Raw genomic sequence first — 15,966 nt, forward strand, 5'->3', positions numbered from 1 at the left:
CCTTAAAGGGGCTCCTCGCACTAAATGGGAATGCATTTCTTAGTGGGGCTATGTCCATCTGGATCCGTCTGGATCTGTCTGGATCCGTCCTCCGCCGTCTCGCATATCAATAGCTGTGGGCGCGCCCGCGCCAAGAAACCCGAGCCACCACCATGTCACGCTTCAGCGTCGGCAGCTGTCAGCAGCAGCTGCGGGCGCGCTCGCTTGTCCTCGCCCAACGGAAGTCCTCACCTCTTTGACTTGAACGTTACTTGCTACAGCCTCAATGCAGTGCATTTAAAACGCGTTTGTAGCGTCCGTGCTGCCAGCTTTTGTGTAGCGTTTTTTTTTTGTTAAAACGCTGACAGCATGGCCGTCAAGAATGACAGGTGCAGTGCTTGACCGCTCTTTCTCTCGCCATTCGCTCTCTCTCCTCCCTGTGCCCCACTTTCTCGTCCACTCGCGCCTCACTCTCGACCGTTCGCTGGCTGGACGGCTCTCAAGAAGATTCGAAATTGTGTGCCTGAGATGGTGCTGTGAAACGCCAACGTCGAGCCGAGAACGCTGTTTGTGTTTGTTTCGTTTACTTCATAGTGCTGCTAGGGCCTTCGCTCCTGGTTCCATGTGCAAAGAAGTTTCTAGAACTTTCCCTCACAAGGAACTCACCCACCACACTATTATTTCGACCCTTTTCACCTTGGCTTGAAGGTCGGGCGCCTTCCCAATGTCAACGAGCTAGCCCTTTCTAAGGCACGAGGCTTCACTTACCGCGCCGGGACTTTTGCTTCCCAGACAGAGTAATCAGCTCCCAACCTTCATTATAGGGACGTTTTGACTACCTTCAACGAGATCACGAAACACTATCAATGAGGCCGTAGGTCCTTTCCGTTGCCGGTCGAAAAATTGTCTAGGCCACAGGCAATCTCTCTTCGCATGCTTCAGACGGGAACATACCGTAGCCTCGTAACTTATAGCAATTATTCCGATATTTCAGAACTTTGTCCGGACTGCCGCAATCGCAGTGATTTTAACCACATGCTCTAAAGGTGCCCCTTATTACAAAGAAAAGATGAAGAATTTCCTCAAAACTCCTTTCCTTTAACTCTCACGAGTCCAGTTCTCATACAATACTATAGGCTGTCCAGAATGCCCACGATGCGACGATGAGGCTGGGCCTCCCCGTCCCTGCGTGGGAGCGGTCCACGATCCTACCCCTATAAAACGGGGGTGGAATCCTTCAGGACCCCAATAAAAGTTTTCATCCATCATCCAACCGACTTCATAGTAGTTTTTAACCGTGCACGCTAGCTACAATAAATGTACACACACACACACACACACATACACACACATACATACATATATATATATATATATATATTGCAACGAGCGAGTTCACGCAAAAAACACTTGTTATTAAACAAGAAGCGTTAGCCGCAAGAAGCTGGTACAGGCAGAAACCCGGCAAGCACGAGCCACACACGGACGTCAACGTCTTTTTCACGCTGGCACAGAGCTGGCGCCACTATGATCCGGTACAATTACTCCCCGCGCAGAAAAGTGCCAACCTGGCGATCTAAGGAAATGACACGACAGGGGGGTCATAGCATGGTTTGAGTCGTGATACGTGAACCGATTCACGCCCTCGGCAGCGTTGGTTCGGAGGTGAACCACTGGGCTCAACTTCATAGTTGACGGGAGATGTTTGTCGCACCACACGGTAGGGGCCATGGTATTTCGACGAAATCTTTGGGGAAAGACCGGGAGGGGTAGACGGGACCCAGAGCCAAACCAACAATCCTGGGTTATAGTGGGCACTAGATGCAGATGCATCGTGGTCAGTTTTTGGGCGCCACTGGTCTTGCGCGGTAAACGAGCGAGCGAGTTGACGACACTCTTCGGCAAAAGCAGCTGCTTCGGAAACGGGCGTCGCTTCGGAAACGTCAGGTCTGTACTTTAGAATGGTGTCCATGGAGCATGATGGTTCACGTCCGTACAGGAAGAAGAAAGGAGAGAAGCCGGTGGTTGTTTGTGGCGCAGAGTTGTACGCGTACGTTACAAAAGGGAGCACTTGGTCCAAATCAGTGTCGTCGTCAGACGCGTACATGGCAAGAATATCTCCAAGGGTGCGATTAAAGCGTTTTGTCATTCCATTGGTTTGAGGATGGTATGCCGAGGTTTTCCGATGAACAGTGCGACATTTCTTGAGCAGCTCGTCGACGGTGTTCGAGAGAAACACGCATCCACGGTCACTGAGTAATTCACGAGGTGCACCGTGCCGCAAAATCAGATGGGGCAGAAGAAAGGACCCAACGTATTTCGCAGTGGTAGCAGGCAGCGCAGATGTTTCAGCGTAGCGTGTCAAATGATCGACGGCGACGATAATCCACCGGTTGCCTCGAGAAGTGTAGGGTAGAGGACCATAAATATCAATTCCGACGCGGTCGAATGATCTCGCTGGACAGGTTAAGGGTTGCAAAGAACCAGTAGTGCTGCGAGAAGGCGTCTTGCGGCGTTGACACGTGGCACATGACCGAACGTACTGGCGAACGTGCCGATACATGCCGCGCCAGTAGTATCTTAGACGAAGGCGAGAGTAGGTCTTGAATACTTCAGCGTGGCCACACTGGGGGTGATCGTGAAAGGCAGCGATGCCCGAGCGCAAATGACGGGAGATGACTAGGAGCCACCTATGGCTATCAGTCTCGTAATTGCGGCGATGCAACAAGCCTTCACGGACAGCAAAGTGTCTTGCTTGATGAGACAGGGACCGTGAAGTCGATTCTACCAAACCCTTAGAGAGGAATTCGAGCAGAGAATTGATACAGGGATCCCTGCGCTGCTCGGCTGACATGTTGGTGATGCTCAGCGATGAAGAGTTGCAGATGGCAGATGGTAAGCAGGCAAGATCAGAAGGCAGCGCAGAACGGGATTGGGCATCGGCGTTTCAATGTCTGCGTCCTGAGCGATAAACAACATGGATGTCGTATTCTTGAAGGCGTAAAGCCCAATGAGCGAGACGACCAGTAGGGTCTTTCATGGACGCTAGTCAGCATAAGGAATGGTGTTCTGTGACAACATCAAACTGGCGTCCGTAAAGGTAAGTGCGAAATTTTCCTATAGCCAAAATGATAGCTAAGCACTCCTTTTCCGCGACGGAATAGTTGGACTCTGCCTTTGTTAGGGTACGGCTGGCATAGGCGTCAACATACTCTTCGCAGCCATCCTTGCGTTGAGCGAGAATGGCACCGAGGCCGACACCGCAAGCATCCATGTGAACTTCAGTAGGTGCATTGGGATCGAAGTGGCGGAGAACTGGTGGAGACGTGAGTATCCGGCGCAGCATCGTGAATGCGACATTGCAATAGGAATTCCAGCCCGAGAGGTCTGCTCTACTGGAAACAAGCTGAGTTAGGAGGGCGATTATAGAAGCAAAATTGCGGATGAAACGCCGAAAATACGAGCACAAGCCTACGAAGCTACGGAGCTCCTTTAGGGTGGTAGGTTGGGGTACTCGGCAACGGCACGCAGTTTGGCAGGGTCTGGCGATATTCCTTATTTTGAGACGACGTGGCCGAGAATTGTGAGTTTGCGTGCGCCAAAACGACATTTTTTGAAGTTGAGTTGCAACCCGGCTGCTGTAAGGCACTGGAGAACTTGTTCCAGACGGGAAAGATGAGTTTCAAAACTTGTAGAACAGACAACTATGTCATCTAATTAGCAAAGACACATATGCCATTTATGTCCCCTGAGGACACTGTCCATCATCCTTTCAAAAGTTGCCGGCGCATTGCAAAGACCGAAGGGCATAACATTAAATTCATATAAGCCGACTGGGGTCGCAAACGCCGTTTTTGGATGGTCTGGTTTGGCTATTGGCACTTGCCATTATCCAAAGTGCAGATTCAGTGAAGAGAAAAACTCCGCACCTTGAAGGCAATCCAGGGCGTCATGAATGCGTGGCAGAGGATAAACATCCTTGCGTGTGATGTTGTTTAGTCGCCGATAATCCACGCGAAACCTAATGGAATCATCTTTTTTTCGCACAAGGACCACTGGCGAAGCCCCAAAGACTGTGCGAGTGTTGAATGACACTACGTTGGAGCATCTAATTGACGTTTTGAGTGATGACGTCACGCTCAGCCGGCGAGACGCTGTAGGGGCGCTGACGAAATGGATTAGGATGACCGGTGTCGATAGTGTGAGCGACAACTGACGTGCGTACCAAGGGAGGTTGTCCGTGGTCGAAAGGGGCGCGGAAACGGTCAAGTAGTTGAATGAGCTGTTTGCGCTGGTCTTGCGTAAGCCCGATGTCCACGCTGCGCGACAGAACGTCTTCGTCAGGTAGTGAGGGTGCGGTGGCAGCCGTGACAGCATCCACGGACATCGGCGTCGTATCGGAAGGGGAATCGAAAGGAATGATGGCATCATAAGCGTCAAGATGCCCAGTACATTCGCCATGTAATAAAGTAGCGGGACAAGGGAACACATTGCACATGTACACGGCACTCGAACCATTGGCAAGCGTTATGACAGCAAACGGGACGTCACGGTTCCGGTGACGAGCGCATTCTTGCGACGGTATAAAGAGGGCAGTTGAATCAGGGACAGAGTTGTAAAAAATAGAGACCATGGCGACCAAAAAAGCAGAGATGATGACGTCAGTGTCGACGGTCACCTTTTTAGGCGAGCAAGGGAGATCTATGAATGTCGTGCTGAACGGAAACAAAACGAGTTGTGCACGGGCGCAGTCGACAACCGCTTGTATAGCGGAAAGAAAGTTCCATCCCAGGATGATCTTATGAGACGCATGCGGAAGGACGACAAATTCAACGATATAAAGCACCCCTTAATCACCACACGAGCAGTGCATGTGGCAGAAGGCTGGACGTGCTGCAAACTCGCTGTGCGTAAAGAAATATCAACCAGTGGAGTCGTCACTTTGTTCAGTTTGCGGCACAACATTTCACTCATTACACAAATAGCGGCACCTCTGTCGACAAGAGCAGTTGTGGCGAAACCGTTCACAAACACGGCAATCTCGTTAGGGGGCGAAAGATGAAGCCTTGGAAATTTCGTCGGTGGCGCAGATTTGCCTCGGGAACTGTGACGCTTAGTTTTCCTCCTGGGCGTGGTTGGAACGGCGAAGCATGGGAGAAGGAGACCGAATACGGGTGAAGGAGGTCGACGTGGGCTGATGTCTGGTCGACGTGAGTGGTGGTCAGCTGCATCAGGTGTAACATGTGATTCTGGTTGCCGAGAAACATTGCTGGAATGCTGAGCCTCATTAAAATAGAATCAACGGCGACGACAGTAGCGCGCGACATGCCCTGGAATACCCCAGTTGCAGCAGACTTGCCGGTTATCCGGAGTACGCCAAGAGTTAACATGTGCTCGAGGTGGCGAGAAGGGTTGATTTACCAGATAAACTGGAACAGGCGACCTGTAGTAGTTGGTGGCTAGACTGTATGAAGGGAGCGGCGGTTGGGCAGGAGGTCGGCGGCGGCTTCTGCATAAGTAATCATTGCAGTACCTGATATTGGGGACGTGGGTGAAGGGAGAGCCTCGGCAACTTGCGTCTGAATAGCATGGCGAAGTGAGTGGTCCAGTGCTTGGGGGTATCGTCGATGGTGGTCACAAGCGAGAGCTGTCGAGCTACTTCTTCACGGATGTACTGTTGAATTTGAGGCATCAATACGGTGTAGTCAGAGCCACTTCTTTTCCACTCTAAAGACGAAATATCTGCCGTTTGCGTATTAGCGCGACGTGTAGAATTTCGCTTCTTGAGCAGCTCATCAAACCTTTGACAGAGCTGAATCCCGGCAGTGACGGTCTGTGGGTCTTTGGCCACAAGCATATGAAAAGCGTCGTCATCAATGTTTTTCATTATATGCTTTATTCTGTCAGCCTCTGTCATCCTCGTATTCACTCGCCTACAGAGGCCGATCACATCCTCAATGTAGTTCGCGAAGCTGTCACCGTTTAGCTGAAATTGTCCCCACAGGCCAAGTTCAGCGCGAAGCTTGCGCATAGCTGGACGACCGAAAAACGAGGTCACGGTCACCTTGAAAACCGACCAGGTGGGGATGTCGGCTTGGTGGTTGGTGAACCATAGATTGGACAATTCTGTCAAATAGAAGATGACATGAGTCAGCTTCGCAAGGTCATCCCACTTGTTAATCGCGCTGGCACGCTCGTACTTTGCCAGCCAATCCTCGACATCGTAATCTTCAGCGCCATTGTAGACTGGTGGGTCAAGCAGACGAAGTACGCCAGGGCACATGACAGACTCGACATGGAAGAGGCTTGTGGGGGATCGACGCGCTCGGTAATTGCGGAATCAGATGGTAGCTTACGGCTGCGGAGCTCCAGGATGTTACCCAGCACGTTTCCACCAAATGCAACGAGCGAGTTCACGTAAAAAAAACTTGTTAATAATCAAGAAGCGTTAGCCGCAACAAGCTGGTACAGGCAGGAACCCGGCAAGGACGAGCCACACGGACGTCAACGTCTTCTTTCACGCTGGCACAGAGCTGGCGCCACTACGCTCCGGTACAATATATATATATATATATATATATATATATATATATATATATATATATTGCCACTTGCCATTCCTCAAGCTTTGTTATCGCCCCAACACACTACACAATTCTCAGCGCAAACTGCGCCTGCAGTTTTCGAGAAGTTTCGATACTGTAGTAGATCATTTCGATAAGATCATGCCCACTACGCGAACTGTACAGATTATTCTGAAACACTCGTCACCGCCAGCGATAACGCTAGAACATTAGATGGCAGGAGTTTAAATGCCGACGCACTTCGCCGCTTGTCAGTACTTGATCGACGGCCGACGCTCCGTTTGCCGCTTACCTGGTGCCGGGATTTCCGTGACCAGGGGCGCTGCCAGTCGTCAACCCCATCTCATCGAGCATCAAGCGAAGCCCTGGACAACCCCTCGGCTCTGTTCAGGCCTTCATCTTGAGCCAACGCCTGGGCACCACAGCGCACGCCGCGGGAGCCAGGGCCAGGACGGAAGTGTGATGGCTTTCGCAGCGCCACCACCAAAACCTCATTGCTTTAACTTCAGCGCTCCAGAGGGGAGCACCGTCGATGACATCATAGATGCCCTCGAAGCAGTAATCGGCCCAGCTGGTATCAAGTCCCTCCAGCACATGGGAAGTGCAAATTTCGGTGCCGCAGCCGCGTCCATGCAGCCACCAAGCTGAAGAGCCGGGCCGCCATTCTCTTGAACAGCGAATTATTTTCACTAGTAAGCGTAGGTCCTGAAATAGTCCACGTCACAGTCTTACGGGTACCGCTGTGGGTAGGCGACGCAGCCCAAGCGACTGCTCTCTCCGCCTATGGCAACGTGCAACATATCCACGAGCCAGTGTTCAAGGGCCGCCCTGGGGTTGGCACAGGTGTCCGTGTGGCGTGAGTGGAAATGAAAAGCCAAATACCGAACTTTCTGACAGTTCAAGGCTACAATGTCATGTGTGACTACCGGGGTGTCAAGAAAGTGTGCTCCAAGTGCAGAAATGCTGGCCACATCGCCAAAGATTGTGCCACGCCCCGTTGCACGCGCTGCAACGTATTTGGACATGCCACAGAGGGGTGCGAAGAACCGTGCCGCAAGTGCTCGGGCAGCCATGCAACAGCTGACTACGTACGTCCGAAGTCCGCAGCGAATGCAGCAGCGACAACCGAAGAACAAGCGTGCACCGACCTCACGCTCGCATTGCAAGATGATTATCCGGTGCTCGAGCCTGCGAGCGACACTGACACAAGCGACACTGACGCCCATGCTGAACCACAAGACGAAGAAGACCTGCCTCCCCTGTCTGAGAAAGCCTCGTCAACCCTTCACGCCCCGTCGGAGACCAGCGACTTTTCGACGGACGCCTATGAAGAACACAGCTCATTCAAAGCCGAAGCCTGAGGGCCCGTACTAAGCAGAGACCACGAAAGCTACAGCTCTGACACAGTTGACACCACCGGTAGCTCCGAGGCACCGAGAGCTTCGATGGAACGCGGCACCAGAACAACGGGACGTGCAGACGTTCCGGTCATCAGCGCAGACAAGACCACAACGGTGATTACGCCACTGACAACGACGAGCGCCCGCGCCACCAAGTACTCGGCTCAGACCAGCAAACTGAGCCTGTCAAACCCCATTTACCAGATTACAGGTGCGGCCGCCGATGCGAGTGTCTGTGCCAACGCCATGGAAATAGACCGTCCAGCCACCAAACAAGCCCACCCACCGACCACGAACTCTGAGGGCTCTACGGACAGTAGTAAGCCCCAAATATTGGCTAATGCTCTGACGACGTCAGAGCATTTCTCTCTTTAGTCATGTTCACTCGTTGAGCACTCGGCCCACCCTCTGCAAGGAGTTTTTCTGAAGTTTGCGCGCACTCCTCTTTTCAAAATGGCTACGGTGCATTTTCTTTCGTTAAACGTCAGGGGTTTCAGACGCCAAGATAAGCAGAAAGAAGTCATGCACTTCGCAAGGTCACGTCATGTCGACATCCTCTTCTTACAAGAATGTAATTTTAGAACCTCTTTTGATGTGCAATCCTTTTGTTCACACTTTGGAGTCGAAGCCTTTTTTTGGCTGACTGATTCAAAGATGTGCGGAGTCGGAGTTGTTTTCTTAACACCAGCGTTACATCGAACGGCACGCTGTGTTTATGGTTTTGACGGTCCCACACTAGCACTAGACTTTGACCTCCACGGCAGGCGAGTAAGGGCGCTCGTAATATATGCCCCAGCTCAACGTGGGGGCACGGTCGATTTTTTCAATTCACTCGACTCATTTAATTTTGACAGGTACCCTACTTTCTTAGTAGGGGATTTTAACTGTGTTGAGGACACCGACAGAGATGCGCGCGGACGCAGACAAAGCAGACTATATAGCGGAGTTGGCGCATTGCGACAACTCATCCACAATTTCAAGCTCAGGGATGCGTGGGTCGACACTCACGGATTTGACTTCGTTGCAACATTGCAACGGGGTCCCAACATGACCCGGCTAGACCGCTTCTATTTTCCAGAAGTGCTAGCCACACATGTCCTTAGTTGCGAGGTCCTACATTTCCCAGCGGACGTTCCATGCATTAAAGACCACTTTACAGTGTCTGTAATACTTTTTTTGAACAACCCACTACATTTAGAAACCATTGGAAAATAGACACCACACTCATGGACGACCCGGAGAGCGTAGCATTACTGCGCAATGCACTAAAGCAAGCATGCAGAAGGCCGCCTGAACCGCGTAACTGGGAGGCATTGAAACACAGTTGGCGCGCCGAGCTTATCAAAGCGGGGCGCGAAAGGAAAGCGCGCCTGACGATAGAGATAAACGACACGCTACGAAAAGCGCGCATTGTACGCAGAGGCGAGATGCTGACGTTCGCAATGCACGACTATCTCGATCAGTTAAAGGTGTGGTACGAACATTTGCTACGTCTTAGTTCGCGCACGGCTGCGCAGTCTTTTATCAACGGACGACCGGTTTCAGATCCAGCTGTTCTTCGAAGTGTTCGCAATGGCTCCTTGGGTGCACAAATGCATGTTCCTTTCGTTCAGTTGCCGAACGGTGAACAGTCCACACAGCAGGAGACATAATGAAAGTCTATGAAACACATTTTTCAAATCTTTTCAAGGCGGAGAACGCAAACGACGTGAACTATACCACCATAGTTAATGAGTTTTGCGAGGGAATTTTCCGCGTACCGGAGGAGCTCCGTGATAGTCTGTGCAGCCCTGTGACGCTGGATGAATTACGCATCGTGCTTAAGCGCATTGAACACAACCGCCGCCGCTGGCCCTGACGGGATAGCTTTGAGTTTCTACAAAACCTTCCTAGAAACAATACAAGACCACCTTTTGACAATGCTAAATGGGCTTTTTGCTGACAGAATCCGACCGATTACGTTTCGTGAGAGCACAGTTATACTCTTGCTGAAAAGCGAAGGAGAGCCGTCCGATCCAAGGGCGTGGAGGCCCATTTCCCTATTTAACTCGGATTATAAGATATTGACAGCCATCCTTGCAAACCGCATAACAACCATTCTACGGGAAATAGTAAGCGACATACAAACATGCTGTAACCAAGGTCGTACAATCTGTTCGTCGCTTGCGCTGACTCGCGATTTATTCACGTACGCGACAAGAACACAAATATCTTGCGTTTTTGTTTTCTTGGTTCTGGAAAAGGCTTTTGATCACGTAGAATGGATCTATCTCTTCGCTGTGCTTGAGTGTTATGGCTTCCCAGCACATTTAACCGACACCCTCCGCTTACTCTACACAGGCTTACAAACGTCATTAGTAGTGAATGGCTGTACATCTAAACCTATTGCCGTAAGTAGGGGCATTCGACAAGGCTGTCCCCTCTTCGCGATTCTCTTTGTATTTTGCATAGATTCATTATTGAAACAAATCCAGAAATGCACTTCGATACGCGGTTTCTCTCTTCCAGGCTTGGGCGAAGTGAAAGTAGCGGCATACACCGATGACATCCCGTTGTTTATTCGGAACATAGATAGCTACAGAGCCTTTCTGCAAATATTCCACACGTATAGTTACCTGTCGGGAGCACGTCTTAATCCCGGAACAAGCAAGGCATTGTGCTTTGGGATGCACATTGAAGAATTCCCTGATGGCGTCCAAATTGTCCAAGGCGTTAAAGTCTTAGGTGTAACTATCCTTTCGACTGGTGAGGTAGCCCGCACCACATGGAAAGAAATCCAACACAAAGTGGACAGACGCATTGAAGTCGCCAGAACGTTTCAGCTACCTTTTACTGAAAAAGCTTTTCTAATGAAATCCAACATAACAGCGCCCCTGCTTTATGTAGCCAGAATTGCCCGGCAACCTCGACGGGTTTTGCTGAGAGTGGCTACTGCGTACGGCTCCTTTTTTTTGGGATGGCCACGCCGAAGTTTTTGCCAGAGCCTTGATCCGCCTACCCATAAAATGGGGAGGGCTCAGTGTACCCAACCTTGATGTAATTTGCCACATGTTGGCTCTCGAAAACACCTGGGCACTCTTAGAGAACTCATCGTATGGATGCAGGCAACTTGTAGTGTATCTGCTAAGAACCTCTAGAAGGCTTTTTGCTTTAGCAAACGACACGGGATCAGCTGCTGAGCAGCCACTAGCGTATTACACACATGTTATGAAATCTTTGCAACAATGGCGAAACGATTTTTCAGTTCAAGAACTTATGGAAATGTCCCCCACCGAGATGAGTGAATTAATAGCATTTAAAAGCTTATCTGAAGAACAACGCCGGAAATGCCGGGTGAAAAGACGCTGGACTCTTACAAACACGTCTCTCCCCTCCGAAGTCTATGACTTAAACTGGCTCAGGGAATGGGGGGCTTTACGAACGGCCAACCGCCTTGCGGCGTGGGGTGTGGCGCCCTCCGCCACATGCCCGCAATGCGGTTGCGTCAAAACACTAAACAATGTCTTCCATGAATGTATAGTAGCGCGCACCTTTTGGCGCATGGTTACCAGGATGCTCCAAACAAGTATGCAGTGGAAGTCTAGCCACAGGGATAACTTAGTCGTACTCTTAGTGGCTATCGGAGCCTTCTTCTTATGGAAACGAAGGGGACTGGCCTGCCTGAGGGGACGCCCCCAGAGAGCCATGTTTCCCCTACTACATCGGCTAAAAAAACATAATGGTTATGCGTCTTAACGCAGAACTAGTCATGCTGGGAGAGGATACTTTCGTCCGACGGTGGTCTACGTGATTTATTATCGTAAAAAACAACAGTGTTCATGGCTTTCCTCACCTATAGAGGAGGTAGGCTAGAGCTTGTACCCATGTGACATTACAGTGTGTATTTTTCTTTTCTTCTTTAGAAACATGTCCTTTTGTGCAATATTGTTCATGAGCGCGAGAATAAATTGTCCTCACAGGTGAATGCAAAATATCACGCAACACTGTGAATGACCTCCCCTTGTTTGTTCATATAGCCTTAATGTTTGTTTAGGTTTAATCATCTCGATGTCGTGAATGTCCTCTCTTTGTTGTACAATTTTCGCATTGTACGTCACTGTATACGCTATACGTTCTTTCGCTGTATATAACAGCTTGCATTGTGCACACTCATTGTTCACCATTGTCCGTTTTTATGTGTGCACATAAGCTGTGTAAGATATATGCGGAAATAAAATTCTCTTAAATGCTATCAGTGCAAGACTGCTACTGTAATCGGACTTTCCGTTTACCAGGCACAGGTTCGCCCAAAAAACAAGTTGAATCCCATCATAAAGTCTTCTGTGTTCGGCCACGTCACTACTCCGTGACATCTGGTGCAGGTGATGTTTTTTCCATGTACCGGACGCCTCCGTCAAGCCGTAAACCCAGCCCACACCGTGAAGGCCCCGACGCCAGCAACGAGCGGCGAGTTAGCCGCAGGCAAGAAGGTCTGCCACCAGAGTACGGGCTTTTACTGGAAGAGGTTATGAAAACCAAGACGTTGACGTCAACCACGGTGACCATATCAACGCCGGTTCCACCCACACCCCTCCTGCTCCGGCAACCCAAAGAGCCACCAACTTTCCGTGGTTCGCCATTGGAAGACCCGGAAAGCTGGATCGAAAGGTTCGACCACGTCGCCACCTTCAGTGAATGGACAGACGATGAGAAGCTCCGGCGTGTGTATTTCGCCTTAGAAGATGCTGCTCGGACCTGGTCTGGGAATCAAGAGCGATGGCTTAACCCGCGGGACGCCTTTCGCGCCAGCTCCCTCACCACTTTCGCAAGTGTGGTGCGCAAGGAGAAGGCTGCAGCTCTCCTCAAAACCTACATGAAGATGCCAAATGAAAACGTGGTGCTATTCACGGACGATATGATTAAACTCTTCCGCCATGCTGACTCCGACATGTCCGAGGAGAAGAATGTCCGTCTGCTCATGCGAGGAGTAAAGCAGGAATTCTTCACCGGGCTGATCAGAAACCCGCCAAAGATGGTCGCCGAATTCATTTCAGAAGCATCTACGATAGAGAAGACGCTCGAGATGCACACGCGGCTATATAACCGTAGCTTCTCGTCTACAAACTACGCCGGCATTCAAGCGCAGGAACCACTTACTTGCGTGAGACGATCCGAGCGATCGTGCAAGAGGAGCTGCGAAAATTACTTCTTTCCGCGGAGCCTAAAGTGGAATCCATCGTGGACGTCGTACTCCAGGAGATCCAGCAATCGTTGAAAAATTTAATTGCTGCACAAACTTAAAGGGAAACAAGTTTGTGCAGCAATTTAATTTTTCAAGTATGAACCAACTAGTCTGCAAACAAGTATAGATCCAGCAATCGCTGGGCGTTCCTCAACCTCAAGAGCCGCAGCGGCAAGTCATGAGCTATGCTGCTGCAGCCCGCCGCCACGCCCTTCCTCCACGCGCACGCCAAAACGCCGCCCCATCGCACTTCCGTCGCCAGACGCCACCGCCGCCACCACCCTCACTGACATCCTACCGGTCGCCAGCTGCCCAGCGCAGTGCGCCGAGGAAAACCGACGTTTGGTGCACCCCTAACCACCGCCCACTCTGCTACCGTTGTGGCGAGGCCGGGCACACATACCGACGTTGCCAGTACCGACTGATGGGACTGCGTGGCTTCGCCGTCAATGCACCACGTCCGCAGCCAGGAAAACGGCCACGCGACATTGACGACTACCTGACAGGAACTCAGTGGACACCACGAAGTCCTTCCCATTCACCGTCGCCCAGCCGCCGCATGTCACCGCAACACCGGCAGTACTCTGGCCCAACGCGGGCCTGGTCTCCTAGCCCGTATCCGGGAAACTAAGGGCAGCATCCGATGGAGGTGTGGTTGCTGTGCGACGAACTACCGAAGATCCTCCGACGACGATGACGCCGCGATGGAGCATTCGGAACACCACGCCAACCAGGCAAAGTCTTCACGACGAAACCTCACTTACCGAAGGTGATCTGACAACGCAACATAGAAGCAGCGGAACAAGCCGACGAAGCCATGACCCGACGCCACGACCTAACTGCAACGCGAGACGGCGAACTAGCGACCTCAACGTTCTTATCGACGACCACAGTGTGACCGCTCTCGTCGATACTGGAGCCGACTATTTTGACATCAGTGGGTCGTTCGCCACGAAGTTAAAGAAAGTTAGGATAGCTTGGAAAGGCCTTGAAATCCGCACAGCCGGAGGTCATCTCGTAACGCCTGCAGGAATCTGCACAGCGAGAGTCACCATTAACGGCCGTATTTATCCTACAGACTTCGTAGTCCTACAGCGTTGCTCGAGAGATGTCATCCTTGGCATGGACTTCGTATGCCTCCATGGTGCTGTCATCAACCTAAGAACAAAGTCGATAACGTTATCCACAGAAGCACTACCGCCACGCACGCCGTCAGGAAACCATGCCTTGATTGTGCTGGAAGAACAAGTTACCATTCCGCCTCGCTCTAGCGTCATTATTTCAGTCGGCGCCCCTAAATCACCTGACTTGAAAGGCGCCGTTGAAAGCAGTCAGCATTTGTTGGTCACCCGCAATATTTGCGTCGCAAGAGGAATTGCAGAGCTGCGGGGAGGCAAAGCAACGGTTATGCTCACAAATTTCAGCAATGATTGCAAACATGTGTACAAAGTAACGACGGTCGCATACATCGAAGAAATTGTGGAAGCCACCAGTGCTTTCACTCTCGCCGATTCTGCGGAACCTGTTCAGCGAAACCAAGCCCCTCCCTCAGCTTTTGACTTCAATCCCAGCCTTCCGAACCATAAGCGAGAACAGCTCAGGACCCTGCTGCTGCAATACGAAGATTGCTTTTAATCATCGTCAAAAATTCGGCAGACGCCAATCACGAAACATCGCATCATAACCAATAAAAATGCTAGACCACTCCATCAGGGTCCGTACAGTGTTTAGAGGCGAGAACGCGAGGCCGTAAAGACACAAGTTGTTGAAATGCTACGGGACGACATCAACCAGCCGTCCAAGAGCCCAAGGGCGTCCCCCGTGGTATTAGTGAAGAAAAATGTTGAGACCCTACGTTTCTGCGTTGATTATCGCCGCCTGAACAAAATCACAAAAAGGACGTGTGTCCTCTCCCACGAGTAGACGACGCACTGGATCGGCTCCATAACGCCAAGTATTTTGCGTCAATGGACCTCAAGACTGGCTATTGGCAAATCGAAGCCGACGAAAGAGACCGAGAGAAGATGGCGTTCATAATACCGGACGGCTTCTTTGAGTTTAAGGTGATGCCCTTCGGTCTTTGCTCAACGCCTGCAACTTTTCAACGCGTTATGGATACGGTACTGGCAGGATTGAAGTGGCAGACTTGCCTTGTGCACTTGGGTGACGTCATCGTGTTTTTCTCGAGTTCCGACGAGCATTTTCGGCGCTTTTAAGCTGTACTTCAAGCAATCAAGACGTCCGGATTCTCATCTGAAGCCAGAAAGGGGCAGATTTGCGTGCGAGGAGTTCTTGTTCTTGGGGCAGGTAATTAACAAGTCTGGAGTTCATCCCGATCCACAGAAAACAGCCGCCATCGCCGACTTCCCGCCGCTCACTGACAAGAAGGCTGTGAGCCAATTTCTGGGCCTGTGCGCCTACTATAGGCGGTTCGCGAAAAAATTTGCCCACATCGCCAATCCACTCACTAACCTTACCGAGGCCGACGTAGAGTTCAAGTGGGAAACGCCACAGGAACACGCTTTCCAGGAGCCTAAACATCGCCTCCAGACGCCTCCGTTACTTGCCCATTTCGACGAATTCGCCGAGACGGAAATACACATAGACGCAAGCAGCGTAGGTCTCGGAGCCGTTTTGTGCAGAGGGCTGACGGACTTGAAAGTGTTATTAGTTACGCCAGCCGATCGCTGTCGAAAGCAGAAGCCATTTATTCCACAATTGGAAAAGAGTGCCTAGCCATCATCTGGGCTACATCGAAATTCCACCTCTACCTCTACGGCGG

This window comes from Rhipicephalus microplus, chromosome X (assembly GCF_043290135.1).
Source record: "Rhipicephalus microplus isolate Deutch F79 chromosome X, USDA_Rmic, whole genome shotgun sequence".
In the NCBI taxonomy this organism is placed as follows: Eukaryota; Metazoa; Arthropoda; class Arachnida; order Ixodida; family Ixodidae; genus Rhipicephalus; species Rhipicephalus microplus.